Source organism: Dipodomys merriami, unplaced genomic scaffold (assembly GCF_024711535.1).
Source record: "Dipodomys merriami isolate MVZ:Mamm:240054 unplaced genomic scaffold, mDipMer1.0.p SCAF_3262, whole genome shotgun sequence".
Taxonomy (NCBI): Eukaryota; Metazoa; Chordata; class Mammalia; order Rodentia; family Heteromyidae; genus Dipodomys; species Dipodomys merriami.
In genome coordinates, this window is record NW_027204785.1 from 8,759 (window position 1) to 18,972 (window position 10,214).

Consider the following 10,214-nt stretch of genomic DNA (forward strand, 5'->3'; position numbering starts at 1 on the left):
TGGAAATTTTCTTATTTTACTTTGTGAAGACAAGGCCTTACACACATGGAAATGAGAAACTAATTCGTAAGTGTACAATTAAACAGACACAGTTTGTATGCAAGTGTACACAGATGTATTAACTGAAGTATGGTATTTGCAGGGGAGAATTCGGATGGTAAAATTCCCCAGGAAAACAAACTCATAGTCCAATGAAATGAATACCAGGAAACTGGCACTTTAAAGGTATGAGTAGGTCAAGGGGAGGGAGGGTGGATGAACGAAGAGAGGAAGGCAACCATAATACTTAACATGTATCCTGTGAAACCAAGAATTGAGAACAGGGCTGGTTTTGGGAGAGTTGGGAGAGAATGATGAAGGGGTGGCATGATCAAGGTGCATTGTATTTATAAACTGATGTGTGCCACCACTGATAACAAAACCACAATATAAAAGGGGCAGCGAACACTGGGAGACATTGGCATAGGTGAGAATTACCTGCCTGACCACTGATAGAACCACACAGGCACTTCAATGGGGAAAGCCATTTCACAGAAATCATCTCAGGGAGACAGTGAATGTTTTGTCTTTATGAGGTATGCAATATTTGGATGTCATAGAAAGGAAGGATTCGAGGCACGAGCAGGGGTGGTGGGGGAGGAATATGCCCGGTCCCTTCCTGTGCTGGTGAGGTGCAGTGGGACAGTAGGGTTGCGGTGGAGGCGTGGGGAGAGGAGGCTAGAGGAGACCTTGAATGTCACATTGAGGACGGGTTTTGTGCTGCAGCAGCAGAGGACTGTCAGGAGCACAGAGGGAAGATTTCCTCGGTGGTGTTGTGGAGGCAGAGACAGGAACCATAATACTAATTAGGCGTTCATTGCTAATACGCTCATAGGAGTGGTGGCCAAGAGTAGGATGTGAGAGATGTGGAAAGTCAGTATGAAAGCACAGCTGAGTTACTCAAAGACAAATTTCCAAGTGGGTAATGAGAAAAGGAGAAACTCTCTGACACAAAAATAGAACAAGGTGAAGGAATTTGGTGGGGGCAGGTGGTTAAGAAGGTGCCTATTTTGAGATAACAAACTTGCTTCTGGATGTAATGAGTTTTGATGTGCTGTTAGAATGTGACGTGTAGATGTCCACATATAAAATTGCCAAGTGCAGATATCTGAATTCTGATGATGTGAAGCCCTGGAGTGCCAACGTGAACCGTGAAACCAAGAGCTTCTGAAAAATTCAGGCCCCAAACGCTTTGAGATGTCAAACCTCAACCCGTCACTAAATTATTCACATTTGATTTTGTTCTCATAATGAACAGAGCAAAGAATCCGTTTTTTTCTCACAGATTTTTTTTTGAAGTTGGCAAAAATAATGTATTTTAAAGAAGTCATCAATGATCACTGAACTTACTTGGTAGATTCTTTTTTTCTTTTTGGTGAGGAATGACTCACATACTAGAAAGTATAAAATCCAATGGCAAATATACACATGAGTCCCCCTATACGTACCACTCCCATCAGGAAATGGAACGCTTCCAGCACTCCAAAAAGTGCCTCATAAGTTAAGGTCTCTCCAAGCTGCTACCTTCCAGAATGACTACCACTTTGAACAATATCCACTTAAGTTATTTTTATGCCTACAGCTCTGTATGAATTGAATCATACAATGATATATCACATACTATATATGATCTTGTATCTGTGATAATATATATCTTTCTTTGGTTAAGATGCATTTTTCTAGTATAGTTCATGGAAACAAATCTGGAGACGTGGATGTAATTTACACTTATTGAGGAACCATGCCACCCTAGTACACCAGGCCATCGGCCGCACATAGGGACTTTGTCTGCATTGGTGTACACACACACACACACACACCACACAGACAGGCTGAAGCACACACACACACACACACACACACACACACCCCACACAGACATAGGCTGAAGGCCCCTAGATGAGGTCATGGCAGACTCAGGCACTGGTTATGGCCCAGGTTTTACCCTCTTTTCTCAAGAGTGGGGGGAAGACTCTTACAACTCTCATGTGATCGTCTTAGGTCAAATGAATATTTTTATTTTACCCCCACTCTTGGTGTAGGGACAGGAAAGTTGTTTAGCCTTTGCAAACTGATTTTTTATCTAAGTGCTGAAAAGTTAGTTTGCTCTTATAATAGCATAAATAAACACTCTTGGAGCGAGAGCTCAGTTTTATTCTTCCCTCTTCAGCAAAGCATTATAAACAAAATCACCTCCATTCTAAACACAGAAACCTAGAATTACAGGAAGGACATCTCATTTATTTAATAGTGGTAAGGAAAATAGTTTATGGAACAAGGACCAAGGACCTTAGATAAGGGGACTAGAGCCACAGCTTCCTGCAGCTGTGCAATGAGTTACAGGCAGGGAGGGAGAGGTGGAGGCCTTGCTATTATGTGCACAGAAACACCTTTCAGTAATCCAGGAGCTCAGGGCTGCCCAGCATGCTTTGTATTAGAGGCTGGGGACAGCATATTTCTTTGTATCCTTAGAGTTTCTGTTGCCTTCTGAAACTGATACAACACAAATTGTTTGTGTGTGCGTGTATGTATGAAAGAGGAAGCACTTTAGTTCAAATGAGCACTTAATATTCGTAATTTGATCTAATTTTAATAAATTATATATGGGAAATACTGAATAGGCCACAAAATATTTTATTATTACTATTTTTTAAAATAAAATGTTTTTCTCCATTTCTTCTGTCCCACCTTCAATTTTTTGTTGCTTTTTTTTTCTTATGAGCAAGAATTATATCTGCTCAGATTCTCAAAAATTAATCTGCTTTAAAATGTTGAGAACATCAGGTCTCCTGTCAGTAAGCAGACAGGAGAAGTTAGGGAGAAGAGCATTGTTTGGAAAAGAAAACTTAGTCATCCTGTCACCTGAATGCATATTTGTGTACTGCTTAGATATTGCTGCTCCAAGTGATTCTGAACAGCTCTTCAAAGGGTGCATTGGTATGTGACATTTCAGAGGGAGATGAAGCTTCAGTCCACAAAAGGACATATATTAATTGGGGATTTTACTTTATTTTGGCACAGAGTTTTTAAAAAAAAAATCACCTGGATGGATTTTAAGATATAGACAACGTTTCAGATCTGGTTTTGGAAGCCTGATTGAGAAAGTTCTTTCTCCCCAGCATTTAGGACAGCATGTTCTCTCTAAAGAAAGCTGTCTATTTTTCTTTTCTTTGATGGACCTTCAGTTTAGAACAGACACAAAGCTGGGAACACAACCCAAGGCAGAAAAAATTCACTCCTATGTACTGTTGGTCAGGTTGACTGTAGGACACAAAGGTTATGGATCGGTGGTGGAGCCTTGTCCCTGCGTGAGCATGTTTTCTGGACTTTGGCTGGAGCTGAATTACTGACTTCTGAAAGGAGGGATGGGTCTGGGTTTCTAGCGGGAACAGCCAATGGGAAGGAAGTAATATTCATTAAGAGTGTCTCAGGCAGGCCACACCGGTAAGGCATGCTGTTAACACACCCTCCTGCACACTGTTCGCCTGTGTTTGAAACCCTTCCAGGATACTGGGGTTACGTTTTTATTCCAACCAGGAAGAATACATGATTGGATTCTTCTTTTTATCCCTTCCTTCCTTCCTTCCTCGCTTCCCTCCCTCCCTCCCTCCCTCACCCATCTCCCCCTCCCCCTGCTGCCCTCCTCTGGAGCTCTTCTTTCCAGCAGGAGCTTGAGAATAAGATTATTATCCAATCAACTCAACAGCAGCCCATGTCAGTGTCCACATGTGCATCTGAGACGAGAAGAGATTCATTTGTGACCTGGAAACTGAAGTCTGCTTAGGTCTGTAAATATGAATAAAGCCCATTCTCCTTAATGATGAAGGTAATCTCCAGTAATTTAATTGTCTTTCTTAACTAGTGGGGATAACCCATTTCTCTCCACCCCCCCCTCCTCTCACACAAAAACTATGCTTCTCATAGAGTGATCTTTACAAACACAGGGGAAATATGTCTTTTGGTTAATTGCATTTGAAAGAGCTTCCCCCCCCCCTTTTTTTCTTTTTTGTATGAGAGACTCTTCTTTCTCCACCACAAATTATGTGTTTTTCTAATACATATTGTGGTGAGCTGCTTGGGCTCTTATGGGCTAACTGTGGAAGTGGTTGGTGTGTGTGGGATGTACTCCTGGCTTGGGTTAGCTTTGGTGAAAGTTGCTGCTTTGGTTGCTGCTACAGATGAAAGGCAGTTTCTTTCTGTTGCCGTTGTTTGTGGAACTTTGGTGGACCTGGAGTGGATTGTGAGACCCCCCTGCCAGCCCATCCCCTGTGAGCACAGAGCCGTTGTCTCTTTCCATGTGTCATGTGCATTTTCCAAAACATTCAGCCGTGCCTCTAAGAAAGAAGTACAGCTTCTTAAGATGGCCTAGGAATGGAGCTGTTTTCTTTTCAATATGGTTTTGGAAAGAAATTATAGATGGAAGGTAGAAATCAAGTTGTACAGAAGGACTTAAGTGTAAGCCAGGAATGCAAAGATTAGACTCACTGGTTTAGTTAGGGCAAATAACTTCACTTTGAATTATTTTCTTCTTTTGAGCGAAAAAAAAAGTAGATCTGTGTTGAAAGCAGTGTCTGAGGAGACCAGCTTATAACACACAGCAATTGCAGAGACAAGTTAGGTGACACCAAGAACAAGTGTGTCTAGGCAGTCCCTTTAAAAATACCCCAACCGAGGTTATGAAACCACACAGCTTCTTTGAGGAATAACGCATCCAGGGCTAAAGCAGCCTAATTTTATTCAAGGATTTGAAGAGTAAAAAGGGATTTGGTTCTTTAAAAAAGGGAAAAAAGAACAGCCGAGTGAGGATTATTGATCAGTGAGGGATTAAACATTTGCTGGAATACAAAGCATCAGGAATTATCAACATGGACATCACAGTGGCCGGCCATTCAGCACTTGGAAATGCAAACAGCCCAGTTTCCCACTGATCCAATGGCAGCAGCCTGGAGCTCTTGATTCCCTGTGTGTCCACCTTTGTACTCCCTGCCCCTGGACAGGGATGAGGAGATGGGTTAGGGGTGAAAGGAAACTAATCTTGCTCTTTTAACTTCTGTCTGTCTGTCCCTCTTGAGCAGGCCAAGCAGAGACCAGAGAGGGAAAGCACTGGGGAGCCTAGGAGAGGTCCTGAGGTCCAGAGAGGATCAGGAGATCTATCGGGAAACCTCAACTACCACTTCCTCCTGTTGCCAGGGCTGTGGTCCTGTCTGCTTGCCGGCCCGCACCTGCCTCTGTGGTTCACAAGGAAAAGGCATTTGGCACTTGTACAGCCGGCCCAAGGGAGTAGTGCTGGGGCCATCCCTCCCTTTCTGGTTTTGTCTTTTTCTTCCCCTGTCAGGTGCCACTGGCTTTGAACCATGTAATTGCATCAATAAGCCATCTCTGGGATGAGCGGTGTGTGTGTGTGTATGTGTGTGTGTGTGTGTGTGTGTCTGTGTGTGTGTCTGTTTGTGTGTGTGTCTGTGTGTGTGTCTGTGTGTGTGTGTGTGTGTGTGTGTGTGTGTCTGTGTGTGTGTTCTACTGGCAGCCTGGCTCTGCCACCCTGCCTCCTGGAAGGGTTTGCAGGACTGAGGACATTGGTTTGGATCCTGAGGCTGATTTTTATCACCTCTGCATAAGGCTTAGCCTGTGAGGAGGGAAAGTGAGAGGGAGGGAAGAGGAAGTCTGACTTTGCACTTTCAAGAGCATGTGTGATTTTCCAGGATGTACATAATATACATTGAAGCATCTGTGTTGTGGGCTCCCAGGGATTTGCCTGTTCTCAGTGCCGATTCTTTGTGCACCCTGCATACATCCTACCTTTTGGAGACTGGGGGAGGCAGTGGAGGATGTTGTATAAGAGGACCAGTGTCCTGACCCACGTGCTGACTGGGTTAAAACAGGTGCACAGATACTTCAAGCTCCAGCCCACATCTCTACCTACCCCTGGGCAGGAAGAGCCTAGGGTCACCGTCTGCCTCTTGGAGACTCAGTTTCCCCATCCACTGGGAAGTTTTTGATAAAGGCCTTTATTTTGGGTGCCACATTCTCATGCTGAGTCTCCTATTGCCTTCTGTTGTCAACTTGAGGAGCCTTTGAAACTTTGGGGGAGACGTTCCCATCTTTTTCTTCCTTCTTCTTTTCCATACATTGGACTGTGTTGCTATTTTCAGGCCACAAGTGATGAGACTGAAATGTAAGTGTCTTGATGTGCCAGGTGGGGACATCAGGCCACCTGGCTCAAAACCTGGAATTCTAGGACATGTTAACTGTCTGAACCACAGAGGTAGAGAGAGCACACACAGGGCCACACTCACTGACCCGTGAATGTCACAGATGTGGCCGGGCCAGGCCTTGAGACCATGTCAACCCTGGTCCAGAGGAGAAAGGACACACTTCACCCACAGCTCTTTTTAGGGAGCTGGGATTGAGTTCCATCTGTAGAATCGCAAAGTGTTTCTGGGTTTGGAGCCACTCTTTCTCAGACGTCAAGTAAACACACACAAGGTTGCAATGAGGGTTATGCAAGCCTGTATGCTGGGGTTTGACTCAGGACAAGCCCTAAAATGAGCACATTTTGCTCATTTTTGCTGTTCAAAATTTTGGTGATCCTAGGGTTTAAACTCAGAGCCTTGCACTTGTTATACGGATGCTTTACCACTTGAACCTTGCCTCTAGGTTCCTTTGCTTTCTGCCAATGTTGTATGACTGTGTCTGAATCCACCTCCTCTAGGTTCACTGGTGATGTTGGACTCCCGGGCCCATGTCACCGCACTGTTTTTCTCCCCCAGAAACAGTGTCTTGTGGACCTTTCTGCCCGGTCTGTCCTAGAACCTTGATCCTTCTAATGTCAGCCTGCTAAGTAGCTGAGATGATAGGTGCCAGCCACCAGCATGTAGCTGAGGATGTATTGTCCCACTGTTATCCTACTGAGCCCAAACCTTAGATGCACCCAGTGATTGTGTTGGCGAATTGACATCATCGGATGAGCAGCATATATGGCTTATTTATTGACAGTCGAGGTCCAAGCCCTGACTAGGCCCAAAGCCTTAGCCTCACTCTTGGTCCATGGAGATGGAAGACTATCCAGGCAGATGTGTCTCAAAACAGCAATGCTGCTGAGTTTGGTGTGTGTGGTTGTTTGGGGTGTGTGTGGTTGGGGTATGTGTGGTTGTTTGGGGTGTGTGTAGTTGTTTGGGAAGTGTGTGGTTTGGGATGTGTGTGGTTGTTTGTGGTGTGTGTGGTTGTTTGGGATGTGTGTAGTTGTTTGGGATGTGTGTGGTTGTTTGGGATGTTTATGATTGTTTGGGGTGTGTGTGTGTGGTTGTTTGGTGTGTGTGTGTGGTTGTTTGCGGGAGTGTGGTTTGGTTTCCTGCTCATCAGCCTTGGTGGGTGCCATCTTCTCCCCTCCCCATAGGATGCTCTCTGCTCACAGTGGTGTGACCTGTACCCCTCTCTATTCTCAGTGTTTAACCTGTACCTCCTCTCTGCTCTTGGTATGACTCTATCCCCTCTCTGCTCTTGGTAGTGTGACTTGTATCCCTTCTCTGTTTTTGGTGTGACCTGTACCCCCTCTCTGCTCTTGGTGTGACCTGTACCCCAGGGCTAATTTAGGCCATTGGGATTTAGAATGCAGTTGGAGATGGGAAGGAGAGGGGACTGGAGAGGGAGGCTGGGAGAAGAGATCTGGTCCCACACCTGCTCGCTGCTCCTCAGGACACCTCTGTGCACTCCACAGGGCCACTGTGAAGCCTGATGGGGAGGAGCTCTATTCTGGCTGTCCAGGGCCCCGCGGAAGGAAAAGCAAGGGAGGAACGCGCTTGAAAATAACATCGTGACTGTTCTTGGGGTAGAGTTCTGCTTTTGCCAGCTTCATTTTTAATGAAAGGATGGAAATGTCCAGAGGCAGGGTGGTGACTAATGGAGTTGCATTGTCCTCTTCTTATTGGAGTTTCAACAGCAGGGCATCCAAGCTCACTCTCTGAGACTGCATTCACGCCAATGTGCAATATGAAATGGAGTTCCTTCCGCATTCACCTCTCTCTAGTCCTGGGCCTGGAGCAGCAACTTAGTCTTCACCTGGTCTGATTTGATGGGATGATTCTCCAGCGCTCACTCCTTTTCTTATGTTGACAGTGGTAGTGGTGGGGGGGGAACACAAATTTACATGACAAAGGACATAGTTCACCTTTTTCACCTGGGAAGTACTTGTGTTTGTTTTCTGGGTAGATAAACTACATTTAAATGGCATGATGGATTAAATAAAGTGTTATTTTTATTTCCTTACCATTGTTAAGGACTAAGTACTTCTGGGTTTTCTTTTTCTTTTTTCTTTTTTACTATCTGGCAGCAAAAATGCCAGCTCAAGTAGAAGTGTGGTTCAAGTGGTAAAATGCCAGCTTTGGAAGAAAACGCTAAGGAAGAGCATGAGGCCACCAGATTGAAGTCTAGGCTTCCAGTCCCAGAGGCAGGCTGTGAGTCACAGCCCATTGGGGTCACACAGCCCAGCACTGCGTAACAGACAGTGAAAGGGTCAGGACATGACTGCCATCATTTTGTTTTTCTTTGCATGCTAGGCTTTGAAGTCAGGGCCATGCCCTTACTAGACAGAAGTTATATCATCTGAGCAATGCCTCCGGCCCTTTTTTGCTTTATTTATTTTTCAAATACGGCTTCCAGGCTGACCCATCAGCACCTCTCATGCATACTTGGATCATTAATGTCAGCTGCCCATGGCACTCATTCTCCCTCCCCCCCCCCAACTCCTTGGAGTCCTGCTGGAGGCTCACTGCAGACACATCCTCATGGCTGCTGTAAATGGAAGGGACCCTGGTCATCAGCAAATGGCAGTGTGAGGCCAAGCAAGGTCAGAACTGGTCAGGAATCAGGACTGGTAATGACTCTGTGCTTAGGGGCAGGCATAGCTCCTGATGAGTGGGTGGAGGACTGGACTATGTAGCTTCAGTGTATCTGTTTTCAGGCAGTGACTATCATAGACACATTTGGATTTTGTGAGGTTTTTGAGCAGTGAGGATGGAAATCAGCTTGGGGCACAGCTGTGGACAGGTTGGTTGGTCCGTCCCATGTGCCTGGGACACCTTAGCTTGCTTTGGCACCTAGGTAACAAGTTGCCCTTATGACGTAAGTTTATGATTTTCTCAAGTAGAGACTATATTAAACTCCACGAAGGCACAAGGCTTGACTTGTTCTGGCCACAACTAGTTCCTCCTATTGTCTCCAGACAGAGCAGCAGCTCCACAAATAAGGGATGGGAGGGGGGCATGGGGAACGAGAAGGAAGGGGTGGCGTCGCCCAGGAAGCATTGTACTTGTAACCTGACTTCTGGAATTGTTACCCTGGGTGCAACCCCATCAAAATACTAATAAAAAAGTCATGTTTTCTTATTTGTTATGAACAAATAAGAAAAATAATTTTAAACAACCACACTCTATAACCCATAGATAATTACTTCTATTTTTGTTTTTAAGAAACAATCATTGTTGGAGAGTTTTCTTTGAAATACAAAAACTCTTCTTGGAAGCTTATCTGTGTATTAGACAACAGAGCCCCTGAGTTTGAGTTTGCAAAGACTTGGAAATGGAGACTTTCAGGATGATTGCACTCCTTCCGCGCAGTGTGTTTCCATACCCATGCATTCCCACAAAAATTTCCTCCAGTCATTTTTGGCACTCTAATCTTTGTTACCTAGTTTAGAAAACAAAAGTTGGGGAAAGTCATGTGAATTGAAAGTTGTGCTTTTCTGTATATGGTTAAAGAAGTCTTCCTTTGGGAACTGCCTACATTTCTTTGCTGTTTTCGGCAAGTTTTCCTGGCTCTTGCTGCTTTCTTTCTTCCTTAGAGGATTCTGTAAGGTCTATCCATCATCCAGTTACCAAAATGCACCTCACTGGAGAAGGAAAAATAGTTGGCGTAGCTGAGTGTTTGAAAGGAAATAGGAGGAAAGACATGCCTCCACACATCGAACCATCTCTGATGCGCTTTTGGAAATTCATAATGACAGATGGGTTGGGGAGAAGGAGATACACTCCACAGTGGGCTTCCTTTCAGATCCAGAGCTCCTTCCAAGGTGTTCTGAGCTATTCTTAGCAACTGGGGCTCCACACATTCACCCCGCCCCCCCCCAGAAGAGAAGACTGCTTGAGGAAGCTTTGTTGCTTAGCATTTTGCTCCAAACAAAA

At 44.9% G+C, this 10,214-nt stretch overlaps 1 long non-coding RNA gene across 1 annotated transcript; it reads left to right on the forward strand.

Annotated features, from left to right (window-relative positions):
• The first annotated feature begins 3,538 nt into the window (after positions 1-3,538).
• LOC138841671 (uncharacterized) lies at positions 3,539-8,265 on the forward strand. Its single transcript, XR_011376474.1, has 3 exons — positions 3,539-3,823; positions 4,218-4,307; positions 5,115-8,265. It is a non-coding gene; the product is annotated as an uncharacterized lncRNA (long non-coding RNA).
• The last annotated feature ends 1,949 nt before the right edge of the window (positions 8,266-10,214 follow it).